Below are 14,680 nucleotides of genomic sequence, written 5' to 3'. Positions count from 1 at the left end.
TATCATACTACATATAATATATATCACCTATCTATATTTATAAAATAGAAAGAGGTAAAATTAAGAAAAACTGTAAGAAAAAAAATGACATGCTCTCTAATGCTATTTAGGTATTGTTTCTCAAATTACATCTCAGTGACTTTGCCCCAGAATGATTTGTTGTGAAAATATTATAAGATGCCTCCAAAAGTCAGACTCCCACATGCCCCACTAAACTATTTGCTATTTGAAATGTCACTTAAGATCCTTCTGGCAAACCTTTTCTACTTTATTTTTCAGAAGCAACATGACCTAAATAATGGCAGTTGCTACACTACAGCGTACCTGTAAGCCCGAGGTGGGTCATTGGAAGTCAAGCATCTCAGGTGTTCTCCCTCTGCAGAAATCAACAACCTACAAGAATCTGTAGGTTAATTTTATTAAGTTACTGTCTCAGCACTAATAATCAACTTGGTTATTTAGGCTATACAGATTTTTTTCAGTACCCTAAAGCACTAAATAAATGCTTCTCTTATCACTGTGCTGCCCCTGATAAGCAATTGGAGGACTACGGTTTCTATCCAGAGTGACACAGACATCTCTCCAAGCACATGCTCTGCCATGCAGAATGCACTTTAAACATTTTGAGGTTCCATTCTGTTCTTGCCTATTTACAGGTGCTCTGCCTTCTGTAGCAAGAACATTTTTCATCAGGCACAAACAATCCAAACAGTGTATCGAAACTACATAAGGATTTATACAGTGGGTGTGTGAAAATTAAAATGAGATATGATGTGGTGCCCTAACAATTTTAACAGCAAATGCTTAAATTAAGCATTAGGAAAAATGTGTAATATTTGGAACTTAAAAAGCCCTAGGGGATCTCACAGAGCCTTTGTCTTCAAAATCATTCAATCCTGAATCAACAGGTAAAACTACTTTGGAGAAAAGGTGAGAGAGGTAGAAGCTGATGCTGTCTACCCTTTGAAGAGAACCCCATCTGGGCCACAGATGCACTCTTTGTGGAGGTTATGGAACTGGTCCCCTCCTTGCACTCTTTTTTTACATCTTTATTGGAGTATAATTGCTTTACAATCGTGTGCTAGTTTCTGCTTTATAACAAAGTGAATCAGTTATACATATACATATGTTCCCATATCTCTTCCCTCTTGGGTCTCCCTCCCTCCCACCCTCCCTATCCCACCCCTCCAGGTGGTCACAAAGCATCGAGCTGATCTCCCTGTGCTATGCGGCTGCTTCCCACTAGCTATCTATTTTACGTTTGGTAGTGTATATATGTCCATGCCACTCTCTTGCTTTGTCACAGCTAACCCGTCCCCCTCCCCATAACCTCAAGACCATTCTCTAGTAGGTCTGTGTCTTTATTCCTGTCTTACCCCTAGGTTCTTCATGACATTTTTTTTCTTAAATTCCATATATATGTGTTAGCATACGGTATTTGTCTTTCTCTTTCTGACTTACTTCACTCTGTATAACAGACTCTAGGTCAATCCACCTCATTACAAATAGCTCAATTTCGTTTCTTTTTATGGCTGAGTAATATTCCATTGTATATATGTGCCACATCTTCTTTATCCATTCATCCGATGATGGACACTTAGGTTGTTTCCATCTCCTGGCTATTGTAAATAGAGCTGCAATGAACATTTTGGTATGTGACTCTTTTTGAATTATGGTTTTCTCAGGGTATATGCCCAGTAGTGGGACTGATGGGTCATATGGTAGTTCTATTTGTAGTTTTTTAAGGAACCTCCATACTGTTCTCCATAGTGGCTGTACCAAGTCACATTCCCACCAGCAGTGCAAGAGTGTTCCCTTTTCTCCACACTCTCTCCAGCATTTATTGCTTCTAGATTTTTTGATGATGGCCATTCTGACTGCTGTGAGATGATATCTCATTGTAGTTTTGATTTGCATTTCTCTAATGATTAATGATGTTGAGCATTCTTTCATGTGTTGGCACTCTGTATATCTTCTTTGGAGAAATGTCTATTTAGGTTTTCTGCCCATTTTTGGATTGGGTTGTTTTTCTGTTATTGAGCTACATGAGCTGCTTATAAATTTTGGAGATTAATCCTTTGTCAGTTGCTTCATTTGCAAATATTTTCCCCCATTCTGAGGGTTGTCTTTTCGTCTTGTTTATGGTTTCCTTTGCTGTGCAAAAGCTTTTAAGTTTCATTAGGTCCCATTTGTTTATTTTTGTTTTTATTTCCATTTCTCTAGGAGGTGGGTCAAAAAGGATCTTGCTGTGATTTATGTCATAGAGTGCTCTACCTATGTTTTCCTCTAAGAGTTTGATAGTTTCTGGCCTTACATTTAGGTCTTTAATCCATTTTGAGCTTATTTTTGTGTATGGTGTTAGGGAGTGATCTCATCTCATACTTTTACATGTACCTGTCCATTTTTCCCAGCATCTTTTTTTTTTTTTTTTTTTTTTTGGTATGCGGGCCTCTCACTGTGTGGCCTCTCCCCTTGCGGAGCACAGGCTCCGGACGCGCAGGCTCAGCGGCCACAGCTCATGGGCCCAGCCGCTCCGCGGCATGTGGGATCTTCCCGGATCGGGGCACGAACCCATGTCCCCTGCATTGGCAGGTGGACTCTCAACCACTGTGCCACCAGGGAAGCCCCCAGCACCACTTACTGAAGAGGCTGTCCCTTCTCCACTGTACATTCCTGCCTCCTTTATCAAAGATAAGGTGACCATATGTGCGTGGGTTTATCTCTGGGCTTTCTATCCTGTTCCATTGATCTATATTTCTGTTTTTGTGCCAGTACCATACTGTCTTAATTACTGTAGCTTTGTAGTATACTCTGAAGTCAGGTAGCCTGATTCCTCCAGCTCTGTTTTTCATTCTCAATATTGCTTTGGCTATTGGGGTCTTTGTGTTTCCATACAAATTGTGAAATTTTTTGTTCTAGTTCTGTGAAAAATGCCAGTGGTAGTATAATAGGGATTGCATTGAATCTGTAGATTGCTTTGGGTAGTAGAGTCATTTTCACAATGTTGCTTCTTCCAATCCAAGAACATGGTATATCTCTCCATCTATTTGTATCATCTTTAATTTCTTTCATCAGTGTCTTATAATTTTCTGCATACAGGTCTTTTGTCTCCTTAGGTAGGTTTATTCCTAGATATTTTATTCTTTTTGTTGCAAAGGTAAATGGGAGTGTTTTCTTGATTTCACTTTCAGATTTTTCATCATTAGTGTATAGGAATGCCAGAGATTTCTGTGCATTAATTTTGTATCCTGCTACTTTAGCAAATTCATTGATTAGCTCTAGTAGTTTTCTGGTAGCATCTTTAGGATTCTCTATGTATAGTATTTGTCATCTGCAAACAATGACAGCTTTCCTTGCACTCTTAAATTCTGCCAAGGTAACAGAATTCATGACGATTTGTAGAGTTTGCTTTGTGACCAAGAAACTCTGGCCTCTCCTTAAAAGGTCATCCAAAAAAACACAGGATTCTTCTAAAAGTTGATGTCATGTGGTTGATATATAGACAGTTAGATCTAAAAGATGAACATAGGGCTTCCCTGGTGGCGCAGTGGTTGAGAGTCCGCCTGCCGATGCAGGGGACACGGGTTTGTGCCCCGGTCCGGGAAGATCCCACATGCCGCAGAGCGGCTGGGCCCGTGAGCCATGGCCACTGAGCCTGCGCGTCCGGAGCCTGTGCTCCGCAACGGGAGAGGCCACAACAGTGAGAGGCCCACATACCGCAAAAAAAAAAAAAAAAAAAAAAAAGATGAACATTAAAAAAAAAACCCCACACATTTCCAAGCAGTCAATTAAGACTCTCAAAATTGTGGAGGTGGAGATATTTTTTTCATTGCAGGCCCTCTTACAAGTATTTTGAAGAGAGGTCATATATTAACTCCCATAGGGGCACAAGCCACTGTGGCAAATACTAGAAATAAAAAGAGATAAGAAATGCAGCCTCAGCCCTCCAATGATCTATAATACAACTGAAAAAACAATATTTATTACAAAATAAATACAATGGAAAGAAGGTACACTTGTATTTGTCCCAATTATTCATTGCGAAAATATGATGGATGTTAAGAAGTATGTCTACCTGAACCCAATGAATGGTTACATTTTTAAAATAAAAGCAGAGCCTGGGTGCTTGGCATGAGAGAAAGCAGGAGAAATTTAAGAAGACCATGCATAATATAGGCAAATGAACTCAGTGTAGTTTCTTTATCAGCAGGCATAAATCTTCTAAGGAGGAAGGAATTATCTGCATGGATATATTGGGGAAAGAATTTAAAACCCTAAAGACACCAGAGGATATATAACCAGTCAATTATATAACCCAGTTGCAATTTATAATTTGAAGTTCAGAACTATGAATATAAATTATCTTATTTTTATTGGTGCTCTGGGACCAAAGATGAAACAATAAAATATTCACTAACTGACCGATTGTAGCAGTTAATTCTGAAATCTTAGCACCATTGCACATGTAAGATAGATGATTTTTTTTTCTGTATGCATGCATAAATTATATTCATTCATACAAATTTCACATGTATATAAAATATAATGGACAAGAGCGATTTTATTAAATTACTGTCTCAGCACAAATAATCAACTTGGTTATTTAGTCTATATAGATTTTTCAGTACCCTAAAGCACTAAATGAATGCTTCTCTTATCACTGTGCTGTTTCTAATACATGAACTGGAAGACTATGGTTTCTATCCAGTAGTGACTTTATTTTGGCAGTAGAGCAATGATATAATGATTAAACTGAAGGTTAATTCAATTCATATATGCTGTGGGACTGGCAGTAGGAGAAATAGGCAATATGGACTTTGACAACCAGAGCACGATTTTTAAAATTACTAACTACATGTATAATTTCATTAAACAAAAGCATCAAGCTGCTGGATTAAGAAGAGCTAATAGGTTATTGTCGGTAAAAAGTCAATTAGGAATCAGTGGCATTTAATAAAGTTGATTTTTCAGGATGTCTATCAACATCATCTTTTTTTATAATTAGGGGAGGTCACATTTTACTCACCCATATATACTACCAAATGTAAAATAGATAGCTAGTGGGAAGGAGCCGCATAGTACAGGGAGATCACCTCAGTGCTTTGTGAACACCTAGAGGGGTGGGATAGGGAGGGTGGCAGGAAGACGCAAGAGGGAGGAGATATGGGGATATATGTATATGTACAGCTGATTCACTTTGTTATAAAGCAGAAACTAATACACCATTGTAAAGCAATTATACTCCAATAAAGATGTTAAAAAAATGATTCTAAGTATATGAATTTTGATGAAAGTATTCACTGTACAAATGAGTCTTCAGTGTGAAGACCAATCATTAAAATTTCACGCTTCCTAATATTAATTTTCCTTCAGGTGGTAACAAATTGGGGAAGGTGTGAGCTGTATGCTGGCTTTCATATGCCACCTTACTTTTCATTTTATTTATACTGAGTGATAAAATTATTTTGTTATCTCTCTAAACATGGCTACCTTATGCAATTTAATTTTGACTACCGCATCCACAGTGAATTTCCTGATGATGCAGTCTAACAATCTGAATGTATTCATCGAGTCTTAAAATGTTGAACCTTGAAGTTTTCTTTCGTATCAGCAGCTCCCAATGTGAGTATCTTTAATTTGCTAAATGCTTTGCTTGTGTTTTAGAAATTCTAAAAGTCCCAAACCACAGAACCAGGGCATTCACCCAACTGTAATTACAACTCACAAATCATCTTTTGTAGAACCTGATCAAGAGACTCCTCAAAATAATTTTCAGAAATGCAATTTTTTATCACCTTCTTTACTAGCTGTCAATATAATTCATAACTGTCATTTTTAAGCTTTAATTTCCTGGTAGATGTTGCATTATTGCGCACCCAGGTTAAAGGATTAGGGAAAGCCAGGTCCCTTAGTGTGCATGTTCCAGCAGACAGAAGTCTGCTTTTCAGAGCTTTGCCCACTAAGCTGATCTTTCTCAATCCCATGCCGTCCAAAAGCTAATTTCCACACCCTCTTTCTCATGCCCATCCAGAAAGAGGTGCAAGAGCTTAAAACTAGGAAATCATCTTAAGTGAATTTCCATATAATTTAACTCTTGACTGCTTTGCTGTCCTCACAGGTTTTCATAAAAATTGACAGGTGAAGAATTTAAATAAAATAAAGGTATATACATGAAACATACAGTATGAATCTGCCTTCTGAGCTTTTCATACCCTGATCTTCCTGACCGGTGTCCTTTCATATAGGGAAACCATCCTTACTTTTTCCAAAAATTCAGAAACACGAAACAAAATTATACTGGGACATGTGAAAAGTGTCTGGAATCTCTAAATAGAGAAAGGACAAATATTGAAAAGAAATACTGAAAGAGTGAAAGAAAGGAAGCTTTAGGGAGAGAGTTTTAGAGCCACTCTATTGATTTTTGTCCAATTATTCATTTCCTCCCATTTTCTGATCACATCTAGGTAATCTCTTGCCATGATGTATGTAACATGTTCATGAATCTCCAATTCTAGTCTTAATAAAATAAGAATAATATGTTTATAGAAGGAGAGCTGCGTCAGAAACTTTACAGTATTGGGCTTCCCTGGTGGCGCAGTGGTTGAGAGTCCGCCTGCCAATGCAGGGGACACGGGTTCATGCCCTGGTCCGGGTAGATCCCACATGCCGCAAAGCGGCTGGGCCCGTAGGCCATGGCCGCTGAGCCTGCGCGTCTGGAGCCTGTGCTCCGCAACAGGAGAGGCCACAACAGTGAAAGGCCCACATACCGCACACACACAAAAAAAAGAAGAAGCTTTACAGTATTGAGATTAATTCATACAAAAAAGACATATAGGCTTCCTAATACTGTGTGAGAGGATGGAAAAAGTGGATAACTCCAGGGACATGAGATGGGATATGTCTATTGATTCCAAATACACAAAATGATAAACTTCCATGAACTAAGAATATTGGTAGATTCTATAAGGATGTGAAGAGATTAACTGAGCTTATCACCTGTTCTCAAGAAATATATTTAGAGAAAAAGAAACAAGACATGTTCAGCAGTCAGAAAAATCCCACACAACATAGAATCTGAGTATAATTTGAGTATTACTAATTGTCAAATTATATGCTAAATACCATACCATCAAAAGTATGGTTTTGATGGAGGAGAACAAATTTTAGTGAAAATAATAATAGAACACTTTCTAAAGGGGGTGATTTTGAGCCAGGATTTAAAAAATGGATAGGAAGTATTTTATTGTTAATATATCATAAGCATGTTAACATATTTATAAGCATATGCTTATAAGTATTAATTTACATTTTTGTCTCTATTCCTTTTCAGAAATAATTGGAGTTATGCAATACCAAAAGACACATGAAAAAGAAAAAATATTTAAGCGTGTTCTAAGCCCCTACCCAATATCATAAACAGTAATAAGTTACAAATATTGATAAGGTAATGTCAAAACTAGAATTATTTTCATATTATATTTTAGTTAGAAAACCTATCAAACTGAAACAAAAAAATTATGTGAACTATAATAAGAATTCAATAAAGCATTTGGCTTAGAAAAATCTACACCAAATCAGCAGCTTTCCTAAATATCACAAATAAACAATTACAAAATGTAATGAAAAGGAGACTTCCCAATCTAGTAAAAATGGAGTAGACACATTTCCCCACATTCTTCCCACTAATTATAGCTAAAAATTGTGAACAGTGTGTATGAAACAAACATCAGATGCCAAAAGTAGAGAAAAATAGGTGGACTGGATAGGGAATTTGAGACTCAAGGAATAACATGTTGGTGAATTTCTTGAGTTTTCTTTTGCCTTCTTTGTATCTTGAGTTGGGTACTGGAAAAGCCTACAACCCAGAAACAGCAGGATCTGATTTTTTTTAAGGCCTATAGCTCTCATGAACATAAGGTGTAAAAATCTTTAACAAAATATTAATAAATCAATCCAACAATATATGAAAAGAATTATATACCCACTACCAAATGGGATTTATCCCAGGTATGCAAGACTGGTTCAACATTCAAAAGTCAATTAATATAATCTATCACATCACCAGGCTAAAAAATAAGAACCACATGATCATATCAATTGATGCAAAAAAAGTATTTGACAAGATCCAACACTCTTTCATGATAAAAACACTCAGTAAACTACAAATAGAGTGGAACTTCAACTTCATAAACAATATCAAAACCTACACTAATATCAAACTTAATGGTGAGACACTAGAAGCTTTTTAACTAGGAAAAGGCAGAGAGCAAGGCAAGGGTGTCCCCTCTCACCAATCCTTTTCAACAAGTCACTGGAAGTCCGACCTAATGCAATAAAACAAAGAAAGGAAACAAAATATATTCATATTGGGGAGGAAGATGTGCAACTGTCGTTGTTCACAGATCTCATGATCATCAATGTAGAAAATCCAAAACAAAGAAAAAAGCTCCTGGAACAAATAAAAATTCCAAATTATAGCAAAGTGAATATACAAAAGTCAGTTATTTCCTGTATACCAGAAATGAACAAAAGGAATTCAAAATTAAAAGTCAAAACCATTTACATCAGCACCCCCCAAAAATGAAGTAGTTAGATATAAATCTAACAAAATGTGTAAAGTCTATATGAGAAAAACTGTAAAGCTCAGATGAATGGAATCAAAGAAGAACTAAATAAATGGAGAGATATTCCATGTTCATGGATAGGAAGACTCACTATTAAGAACTTAAGCTATCAGTTCTTCTCAACTTGACCTACAGATTCACTGCACTTTCTATCAAAATCCCATCGAATTATTTTATGGATATCAACAAACTGATTCTGAAGTTTATAGCAAGAGGCAAAGACCCAGAATAGCCAAAACGATACTGAAGAACAAAGTTGATGGACTTTGGCACTAGTGAAAGAATAGACAAATGCATCAGTGGAACAAAACAGAGGGCCCAGAAATAGACCCACTCAAATTTAATCAGCTGACTTTTTCGTAAAGGAGCAAAAGCGATGCAATGGAGCAAAGACAGTCTTTTCAACAAATGTGGAACATCTAGACATCCACATGCAAAAAAAAAAAGAGAATCTAGACACATCTTATGCTTTTCACAAAAATTAACTCAAAATGGATCACAGGCCTAAAATTCAGAGCTATAACACTCCTAGAAGAAAACATAGAACACCTAGATGACCCAGTTGATCTTGGATATGGTGATGACTTTTAGATATAATCCAAGGCACAATCCATGAAAGAAATAACTGATAAGCTGGACTTCATTAGAATTAAAAACTGCTCTGCAAAAGGCAATGTCAAGAGAATGAGAAGACAAGTGATGGATTGGGAGAAAATATTTCCAAAATACACATATGATAATAAACTCTTATCTAAAATATATAAAGAACTCTTAAAACTTAATAAGAAGAACACGAATAACCTGATTAAAAATGGGCCAACACTCTTAACAGACACCTCACTAAATAAGATATACAGTTGGTAATTAAATATATGAAAATATGTTCCACATGATATATCATCAGGGAAATGAAAATTAAAACTACAGCAAGATGCCATTACATACCTATTAGAAGGGGAAAAAAATTCCATCACTGACAAAACTAAATACTGGTGAGGATGCGGAACAACAGGAACCCTCATTCACTACTGGTAGAAATGCAAAACGGTACAATTACTTTGGAAGACAGTTTGGTGGCTTCTTACAAAACCTAACATACTCTTAACATATGATAGAGCAATCACACTCCTTGGTATTTATCCAAACGCCTTGAAAACTTATGCACACACAAAAAACTACACATGTATGTTTATAGCAGTTTTATTCATAATTGCCAAAAGTTGGATGCAACCAAGATGCCTTTCAAGTAGGTGAATGGGTAAATGAACTGTGATATATCTACATAATGAAATATTATTCTGCTTTAAAAAGAAATGAGCTATCAAATTATGAAAAGACATGAAGGAAACATAAATGCATATTGCTAAATGAAAGAAGCCAATCTGAAAAGTCTGCATAGTGTATGATTCCAACTGCATGTCATTCTTAAAAAGGCAAAATTGCAGACACAGTAAATTATTGTTTGTCAGGGGTTGGGCATTAGGTGACGGGTGAATAGGCAGAGCATAGAATAATTTGGGGGCACTGAAAATACTCTGTAAGATACTGTAATGATGGATGCAAGTCAATATACATTTGTCTGAACCCAGAGAATGAACACAACAGTGAATTCTAATGTAAACTGTGTACTTTGGATGACTATGATGTGTCAATGTAGGTTCATCAATTGTAAAAAATGCCCCACTCTGGTGGGCATGTTGATAATGGTGGAGGCTATGTATGTGTCGGGGCAGGGAGTATATGGGAAATCTCTGTACTGTCCTTTCAATTTTACTGTGAACCTACAACTTCTCTTTAAAAAAAAGCCTCAAAAATATCTTAAAATTTTGCATCTAAACCAATAAATACTATTAATTGTGTAAAATATAAATGGATAAAATACCCTAAATACAATCAAGGGTGTCAAAAGTTTAGAAAAAAGGATTAATGATGTTGTATATAAGACATAAATATGTTAATACAGAAGTTGGAAATGCTGACAGTGAAACTTTGAAAAAAGTTCATCACAAAAACATTATCAAAAAGTCAAAGAACAAAAAACCTAGGTTACCTATCTAAATGGCATACAAAGAATTCTTCAAGTGGGGAAGCAATACTAGCAAGAGACATTTTATAATTACAAATCTATATGAAATCTGGGATCATGCACAGAATGACTGAATGTACATTCTTTATAATGTGTTCTGAGCTTCAGTAGACTCACCAGATTATCATATTCAAATTACTTAGTTGTGGGAATTCCCTAGCAGTCCAGTGGTTAAGACTCAGCGTTTTCACTGCCAGGCCTGGGTTCAGTCCTTGGTCAGGGAACTAAGATCCCGCAAGCTGCACAGCATAACCAAAAAAAATTTTTTAATGAATAAATAAAATAAAAACAAATCGCTCAGTTGCTGCTACTATTCTTAAATAGTTTATTTTCAGACTGCCTTTAACATTCACCTGGGCAATGCCTGTGTGAGTTCTTATTATGTAGCGTGTACATTTATAAATTAGGAAATTTTTAGTAAAACAATAATACAAGAAACCTAGAATAAAAAGATAGCTAAGTTTGGATAAGTGTTCATACATTTTAACTATAATAAGCATGAATCTTTAAATTAGTAGGGAAAAAAAGAAAAGATATTAATAATGTACAATATCCTAGAAAATTTATGACACTGCAAATCACAACAGATAGAAATATATTCTGACAATAAGCAAGAATTAGTAAAATTGAACCAATTTATTTCAAGAAAACATGTGAGTGGATTTTTACTGAGTGACATAATGTTGAAGGCAAATAGAGCTCAAAAGTTATATCATTAAAATCTCAAGGCAATAAACATTTAGATATTTTGTCAGACTGGAATAATATTTCATTTAAGTTCAAGGTCCAAATGGATAAAATTGTAATCATCAATGAAGAAATAATTTAAACAAATTAAATCCTTAATTAAAGCACTCTATGCTAAAAATTTACAAAAGTATTCTATAAAAGAGTATTGAGAAAGCAAACAAAGACACTCAGAAGTTGAGATCAGAAATTCTGACAACATATATTGAATATTTAAAAGACAATGAGACACTTTCAGATATTAATATTCACTAAGGCTTCAAAACCTAATATTATTACCTAGATATATGCTTCACTTGCTACAAAACATGTATCTATTTTCATAAGAAAACTAAATTTTAGAAATGATTAAGGTAACACATTTTCAATAATCATCTATGAAGATTTACATCTTATAAACAAGTGCTTAAATAATTTCCTTAAAATGTAAAATTCGAACGTTAGGTAACTTCATGTTTGATCCCAAGAAGCTGAAAGGGACAATATATGAAGTTATATATCAAATGGTTATACTTTAAAAAGTTTCCATTGGAAAAAATATTTACATCAAAACATAATTGGATTTACTACAGATCATATTAGTAGAATTATAGAAAGGAAATCTATCGTTTAGGCCAAAATCTTAAGCAAATTTCAGACTGTCTTAATTTGGCATTGATTCAACATATGAAATTATCTATGGCGAGTGTCATTTTAAAATTCAATTATTTTAAATGTTTTCAACCATATGTCAAATAAATTTCTCAGAAAATTAAACACCAAGACTAAAAACAATTAAATTTGGAAGGAAATTTGGACTTTGGATGGTTAGTCTTGAGTGTAAAGGCTATGAAAGTGTTTGAAATTTTATCAAGTCTTGTAAATTTACTCTAATGGGTATTAATTTAAAACTCTTTTTAAAAATACAATTACTATAACAATTTGGCTCTAATAAAACACATTCTAACACATATGTCAATATTTCTCTTTTTTTTTGTTTTTGTTTTTTTTTTGCGGTACGCAGGCTTCTCACTGTTGTGGCCTCTCCCGCTGCGGAGCACAGGCTCCGGACGCGCAGGCTGAGCGGCCATGGCTCACGGGCCCAGCCGCTCCGTGGCATGTGGGATCTTCCCGTACCGGGGCACGAACCCGTGTCCCCTGCATCGGCAGGCGGACTCTCAACCACTGCGCCACCAGGGAAGCCCAATATTTCTCTTTTTTTAAAGAAAGAAATAATTCTATTATTAAACCATAAAGTGACTGAACGAAGGGAATTTGATTTAATTAAATGAAGGAACTTTGGCAGAGAAGCAGAAATCATCATAGAAATGAAGCAACAGGATGTAACATAAAACAGAAAATGTGTCTTCTAAAAGTAAAACTATTAGATTGTGCAATAATCATATGAAAAGGCAATATTTGATAAAAAAGTAAAATTTATATATTTATTCTTTTATAGTTTATAAAATATTGAAACATAGCCAAATGTCATTAACAATGCTCCATGGATAAAAGCTAAATAGGAATTAACAAAAGTAAGCCAACTAATTAAATGGGTCCTCTCTTTAAATGTTTTGTTATCAAACTTCTTATTGGTCAACAACACAGGCAGGTCTTGTAATATCAACATTAAGCAACTTCTCTTAGTTCATCATTAACTAAAAGGGGATTCCACTTCATAAATAATATGTTGGCTATTAAAACGTGGGAAACTAATGGAAGAGTCTGAAATCATTACTGATTTCAGACAGTGAGCTGGACAGAAGAACAGCTAGAGACAACCACATCAATTGTAAACTCAACAATTCTTAAAAAATTGCAAGTGATTGGAAAATATGACTGACCTGAGAAATAATGTAAAATGTTACAACCACTAAAATTTAGTTAACAGTTTTATTAGTGATAGATAGGTGATGACAGATGATAGATAGGTAGATATTGATAGAGTGATAGACACAGATGACAGATGATGGATAATATATAGAAAATGGATAAGTGATAAAAAACAAATGATAGACAGATAGATAAAAGAAGAATATGGGGAAAATGAGAGAATATCTCTGTTTGAAATGACTTTTTAAAAATAGTCCAGGGGAGCTACTAATACTAAAATTGATTTACTGGTTCATTTGGCAATATTTTCTTCTTTAAACGCCACTTGTGTTCTGGGACCATTTTGCTCATTAGAAAACAAATGATGCATAAAAATTTATACACAGGCCTTTATAGTTTACACGATGGTATGTTACAGAAAAAATACATAATTATATAAAGGATGTACACTTAAGAACTGTGTGGTCTGGAGAAAGCAAAATGATGCTGTGACATCACATAATAAATGGATATCATCTGGGAAGGACTGGGACGATTTCCCAGAAGTGATGCTGGAGCTCTTTCTTTTCTAACAGTCAAGGCAAAGAAAAAAATATATCTCTCCTTTGTCCAATTTTCTCATAAGAATCACACAAGCATATGAGCTCTTTGGGACAAAATCTTTCAAGCAAGATCTGAGAGGGAATTTTTAAACACATATTCATCTCTGCAAAAGTGTGACTGGTCAGCATAATGGATGATGTCCTCAACAGTGTCCTTACTCAACTGAGCATGTAAACGGCAAGCAAACATTGTGAGAGGCCATGCATCCAGGCTGAGTGTGGTACTGAAGTGACCTGGTCTCATTAATAGGGAGAAATAAACCTGAATAAACTTTAAAAATAAATTTAAAAATAGTTCCAATACCTCTTTCATTATCTGCTTCAAATTTGAATAATCTTATGTGGCTTTTGATTGGAGAGATGTTGTTTAAGGTACATACTTGGAACCAGTAGATAAATTAAGTCCTGGAGGTCTAATGCACAGCACAGTGATTATAGACAATGATGCTGTATTATAAACTTCAAAGTTGCTAAGAGACTAGATCTTAATTGTTCCCATCACAGAAAAGAAATGATAATTATGTGACATGATAGAGGTGTTAGCTAACTCTAGGCTGGTAATCGTTTTGCAATATATAAATGTATCAAACCATCATACTGTACACCTTAAACTTACACAAAATTATATGTCAATTACATCTCAATAAAAAGATTTTTAAAAGGCAATTTAAAATAATCAGATTCATATAGAAATAAAAAGCACATGCTTTAGCTATCCAGTATGTAAAGATAAATCATTATTTTCATGGTAAATTTACTTATACTGACTAACTTAAGTCATCCTTCTAATAAATTGAAGGTTCAAACAT

The 14,680-nt window shown here is 35.0% G+C and overlaps 1 long non-coding RNA gene across 1 annotated transcript; it reads left to right on the top strand.

Annotated features, from left to right (window-relative positions):
- Positions 1 to 323: 323 nt before the first annotated feature.
- Positions 324 to 7,431, top strand: LOC141277877 (uncharacterized). Its single transcript, XR_012329746.1, has 3 exons — positions 324 to 405; positions 5,526 to 5,622; positions 7,331 to 7,431. It is a non-coding gene; the product is annotated as an uncharacterized lncRNA (long non-coding RNA).
- The last annotated feature ends 7,249 nt before the right edge of the window (positions 7,432 to 14,680 follow it).

Source organism: Tursiops truncatus, chromosome 2 (genome assembly GCF_011762595.2).
Source record: "Tursiops truncatus isolate mTurTru1 chromosome 2, mTurTru1.mat.Y, whole genome shotgun sequence".
Taxonomy (NCBI): Eukaryota; Metazoa; Chordata; class Mammalia; order Artiodactyla; family Delphinidae; genus Tursiops; species Tursiops truncatus.
Note: the sequence above shows the minus strand (reverse complement) of the source record. Positions and strands in the feature narration are given on the sequence as shown.